This window comes from Cupressus sempervirens, chromosome 3 (assembly GCF_028749045.1).
Source record: "Cupressus sempervirens isolate cs-2001-9-10 chromosome 3, ASM2874904v1, whole genome shotgun sequence".
NCBI classification, from domain to species: domain Eukaryota; kingdom Viridiplantae; phylum Streptophyta; class Pinopsida; order Cupressales; family Cupressaceae; genus Cupressus; species Cupressus sempervirens.
Genome location: NC_143120.1, coordinates 534,409,486 through 534,415,485, shown reverse-complemented (window position 1 = coordinate 534,415,485; position 6,000 = coordinate 534,409,486).

Genomic DNA, 6,000 nt, shown 5'->3' with positions numbered 1-6,000 from the left:
TGTACGAGATAAATGCGATGATACTTTCCCGCTTGCAGAGTAGGTTTCCTACATGTCATTGTTGTGCCTCTGGGAATTAGATGTCGATTTTGTGTGTGATGGAACCTTGAGTTAGTATACTTTTAGGTTTCTTGGACTTTAAGAGATTTATGCTTTGTGGTTTTGATATCCTATTTGGGACTTGAGATTATCTCCTCAGCACGGTGGGAGTGGACCATTTAGGTTCCATGCGGTCGGGTGGTAGTGTTTTATCACTCTTATCATTTGAGATCCATTGAGACACCGTGGCTGGAGCATTCTTGGTTGGTATTTATCTTCGTTATGTTCTTGGATCATTATGGTAGATGATATACCCTATGCTGGATGTATTTACTGGTATGTTCCTTACATTGATGATTTGCATATGTTAGTTGATGTTATCTTATGCTTTACTTTGCATGTTAGTAGGATGTTTTTTAGGAGTGACATTCCTACTATGTTTATAGCTGATGATCTCTTCGGTGCTTTGGAATGTTACGCACGAAGGGATGGCTAGGATCCATGATGGTCTAATGATGCTATTATCGGTTGGGAGGAACCGTGCACTTAGTTAGTTATGTTTGAGATATATGGTTATCTTTTATGATGGATGTTTATATCTTTATGATGATGATGTATCATGTATGGTATGTGGTTTCATTATGTTATTGCATCATGGATTAATATTGGATGATGATGTACTTTATTTACATGGATGTTTATTCTTTTAAGCTTTTCATACCTTGTAACATGTATAGTGGATGATTGAGCAATCTAAAATGTACACTTGTAATATTGTTTAGGAACATTGGATGCATCATTGTTAATTCATTGTTAAGGATGTGATGTTAGATGGATAGTTAAGATTAGAAGTAATTCAACGTTAGGGGATCTTTAAAGAATGTAATGTGTTATGTATGTTATGTTTACTTTTAGATAGATGTTACTATTGCTTCCGCAAGTGTTGTGTATGGTTTTACTTTCATGTTTAAAAAAAAATTGTTTGGCAAACTTAGTGTAATTCTTTGGATCCCTTGGCGGGGCATTACACGGTGGGAGATTTTGAGAAATGGAAAAGTAGGGAGAAAGTGTGGGAAAAGCTAGAAGGGGGTGGGGTTACCAATTGTATCATGAAGGTGAATGGATTTGATTAGGAGATGACCAAAAGCATGGTGGGGTCCTGGAAGGATGGAAGGGTGAAGGTGAACAGAGTCTATTTCCAGATAACGAAGGAGGTGATTGCAACTGTTATTGAAATCCCTATCGAGGGTTTTAAATTCTTCAGGGATAAGAAGCTCTCGACCAATGCAGTTAGGGACTTTGTGGAGAGTGAGAAGGAACTGAAGGCACTGAGAAAGATTGACACCTACTATGTCCTTGACTCCATGAAGAAGCGGTGGAGGTATGTTTTGAGAGTTGTTATTGAGTACATCACGTTGGACCCTAGGTTTGATAAAGCTCATACCCACCACTTTGTTATATTGAATCATTTCTAGCATAATGCTATTATTTCCTTTCCATATTATCTGTTAACCTCTATGAGCAAGGCGGTGGACAACTTCAAAAAGAAGCCCACCGCAAACCCAGCTTTGCATGAGGGGCTGCTGCTGCTTATCCACGAGCACTTCAAGGCTTAGACTATAAGCATCGCTCCCCCTTAGGTAGAGAAGGTGGAGTCTAGTAGTTCTAGTTACTCCTCTAACTCGAATGAAATTCAAAGCCTCAGCTTTGAGGAAGGAGGGATCTCTTCTTTGGGGAAATTAGCGACTCACCAAGATAAAAAATCGCCCTCCCCCATAACCCCTAGCAGAAAAAGCCCTAGGGATCTTGGGCAGAAGCCTCCTAAGAAGGATGAGCAGGGATTCAATGATGATGAGGAGGAGTCAAAGTTTGAGGAGGTGGTTAAGGAGACGCAGGAGGAAATTAAGGATGAAAGTGGAAGGAAGAAACACAAGAGGGAGAGTTTGGAGGAAGTGCGCTCTCAATTTGAGGAGGCGTTTGTGTTGCCCCTATCTCCTGTCCACCTCCAAGCCCAACCTAAGGAACAAAAAGAGGATAATGTAGGGTATGCGAAAGGGGAAGTGTAGGTCAATGATAGGAGGAAAGCTTGGATAAACTTTAATGTCAAGACTTCGAACATGAGCATCTTTAGGGAGGCCATGAATCCCCAAATCCTCATGGAAAATCAAGAGGAACAACGACTAGAAGAACTCATTGACTCGATGATAGTGGCTATTTTGGATAGAGCCAGGGAGACAGGGATGAACCTCTTGAACAATGCTCAAAATAGTATGGTTGATAATTTTAGATCAATCAAATGGCTTTTCCACGAGCTAGAGGAGGTCAAAGAACAGGTGAGACATATTGAGGCAACAAGGAATGGGATGGATGCTAACAGGAGGACGGATTCGGCTGATAGGCTCAGTTTGGCGAAAAGAAGGATACACAACCTTGAGAACTACAATCAAAACCTTGCAAATCAGATGTTATCTTTGTTAAGCTCCATTAACAACAACATCATCTCTCTTACGGGCTGGATCAAAGATAGAGAAATGTAGGATGATGAGGAAGGAAAAGACAGGGATAAAGCCAGAACGAAGGATGACTCTGCAAAGAACAACACCATTCCTAATCAGGACCAAGGGGACCAAAGGGCGCAACAGCTGGAAGTGGAGGAGAATCAACTGGCCTTTGAGGCTACTCAAGTTATGCAAGAGCTGGAGTGAAAGAGCGAGGAATAACTCTCGCTTGTTCTTTTGTTTTTCTTTGTCTTTTGGTCTGGCTTTAGGCCGTGGTTTTACTTGTCTTTCTTCCTGGTCTTTTCTCAGAACTCTCCTTTTTGGCTGGGCTTTATGCTTATTATTAGCCTATGAACTTATACTTTTTTGGCTGGGCTTTCACACTTATTATTAGCCTTATATGTTTTAACTATTGGGTTTCAAGATCCCTGTAAAACCTGTTTATCTAATCAAAAACAAAAATGGTAAATTACCACCCAAAAAATATCATTAATAACAATTGAAGGATGAGATATGTGCATTATATTATTTTTAAAGTGGGAATTGGTATGCCAGGTCCTATATTGTCCCTTTTTGGGATACCTCTCTTTTCTCTTTTGTATTTTGTTGCATCACTTCTTTCTTCAACAATTTCTCAAAACTTTCAAATATTATCAACGAAAAAAGAGAAACACAACAAAACACTATTTCACCTTTGTGAACAAAACTTAGAGAATATGTTGGAAAATGGGGAACAAGAAATTTTAGATTCAGGTAAAACTTGCAACAACATGGTAACAATAGACATCAACGTTCAAGCTGAGGTGATAGGCTCAAAGTAGAAATGATAATAGTTAGAATAAAAATTGGGATAGAGTCAAAATTTATCACAAGGGGCAAGGCACAAGAAAATGAAAGCCCTCAAAGAGATAAGCTAGAACAAAACCCTACGTTTAGGGTGTTAATGAAACATGATTTTTTTTATCCCTTTCAACTTTTATGGAATGTCTTCAACAATTGCTCAGACTGTGGGTTGGAAGCCTAGGTTCAATATTCAAGTGGGGGAGACAAAGACACAGAGGTCTTACAAACTAGGCCATCCTCAAGATAATAAACCACAGTCAAGAAAGAAATATGCATGTGTCAATGCAAAGTAGTACAAAGGAATCCTATGACATAGGAAGATTGATAGGATAAGTAAGCAAGAAGGGGGAAAGTGGAAAATATACTTCCAAGAACTATGTTGAAAGCACTAGAAATAGTTGAGCAACATGAGAAAAGACAAATTAAAGGAGAGGAAAGCAAGAACATTGAGTCCCACTCTGCACCGATTTCAAAAAACCTTGTGGGGGGATCTTGTTCAACAAATAAGATAGAAGCTGGAGAAAATAAAACCACAAACACATACACTTTTCTTCAACACCTTTAATGCGGTGTCCAATTTTTTTTGTAAATTAATTGATGTTCATGAACAAGAGGCTTTAGGTTTTAGAAACAAGTAGTCATGTGTAGGATAGTAGATTAAAGGAAGTCATTGAATGCAATTTCGAAGCTAGCAAACAAAAACAATACACTAAGAGAAAAGGTTCAAAAACTACAGTTTAATATGGAATAGTGGAATAAGAGTTGTTTCTATTACGACAAGTAATTTATGAAATAAAAAATAAGTGGAGGATGCAAAGTAAGTGAGGATGAAAGAATGACCCACAAATTAAAGAAATATAGTCTTTAATAGAAAACATGGAATTAGAAGAAAACCAACTTAGAGAACAAATAGAAGTCAAATCATGGACTCAAGTAGTGAAAGGACCTTCAATCACACTAAGTGAGTTCATAGAAAATCAAATAAGGAGGCAAATTTGAGAGGATAAAGACATAAACGATAAGACAAAAAATATCATCATTAAAGGGTCAAAATGATATGAAGAAAAGGAGAATGCACAAGATTTATCAAGAGACTTCCTTAAGGACCATCTAAAGTGGTATAAAATAATTCAACAAGCACACATGATTGGTAAATGAACAAAAGATAACATGAGTACACATGTGAGCATCATTTTAAAGAATACAAAAGACAAGAACATGACACTGAGGAATAATATACTTCTTAAAGGCATACACATATATGTTGATTAAGATCTTACCATTTTTTAGCAAAAATAAAGAAGGAAAAAATGGGAAAAGGTAAAGGAAATAAGGGGGAATGGAAAGTGGGCATGGTTACAAAGTAGTAAGGTCCAAATCAATGAAAGAATGAAACATAAGAAATAGAACTTGGGGCCCCTAGGAATACTTACATCTAGCAATTTGGAGTTGCAAAGGCTTCATATGGAGAAGAGGGCCTAGTTTAGAGTCCATAACTAAAGGTAAAGACATTATCCTACCCCTAGAGATGCATAAACATGATGGATATAAATTGCCAAAGTTCGAGGGATGCAAAAAGAATTCAATTTGGAATGAAAGAACCAATAGTGGCAAAGGACATAGTAGAATAACTATTTTTAATAACGAGACTTGGAGAAGATGCATCAATATAGAGAAAGAAGACCCTAACAAATAATACATATGACTGAAAATCACAAAAAAATAGGCTATAATAAGAGTAGCAACTTGCTCTTTTGCTTTAAGGGGATTAAAAATGTACAAGAAGAAGAACCTCAACTGAGAAGATCCTTACACATTTATGAAAAAATGATATTTCTATTTTTAGTGCTCTAGTTAAAGTCCTAATAATTGGTGATTTTAATACTGGGACAACAAATAATCAATCTCTCAATTTGAAAATAAGCTACAAGGAAAGAAGTGACTCATTATGGTTAGAAAAGGAGAATGATTAGTTTTGGAAAAGAGCATCAAGGGACCACAAAGGCAATGTCAACCATTATGGGGCAGAATTATTAAGCATATACAACTTATATAATATGGTCATATATAATGGTATGAGAGTGTAGCCAAGTTCAAGATGCATTACATGCAAAACATTTAATTGGTTGTTGACTATGTTATATGCTCTCAAGATCACATCAAAAGAGTAAAATAGATAGAGATAAGAGAGTGTCTTATAGAGCTAAGGTTAGACCACAACCCCTTTTTTATTGGTATTTCATTTGAACGAGCAAGAAGGAGAAGAAACTCACCTTCAACAAAAGAAAGGATCCTTACATGGCAGAAATATAATGCACCAAAAAAATCTGAAAATATTTAATGATGCTCTTAAAAGGTTGATTTGGAGTCCTGAAGGAGAACTTGCACACACGAGATAACAAAACATAAGCAATGATACCTTTGTTCATTTAATTCATAAAGAATTAAAGAAGTGTAAAATTACCAAACCCCAAAAAGAGGTTAAAAATAGTTTTCTAGAAAACCATTGGTTTTATGAAGATTGCAAGTTAGTAAAGAGAAAGTTGAGAAAAAGAATGAGTAAAGAAAACAAAAAAGAGTACAAGGAGTTGTTAAGAGGTAGAAAAGAATGCTACGTGAG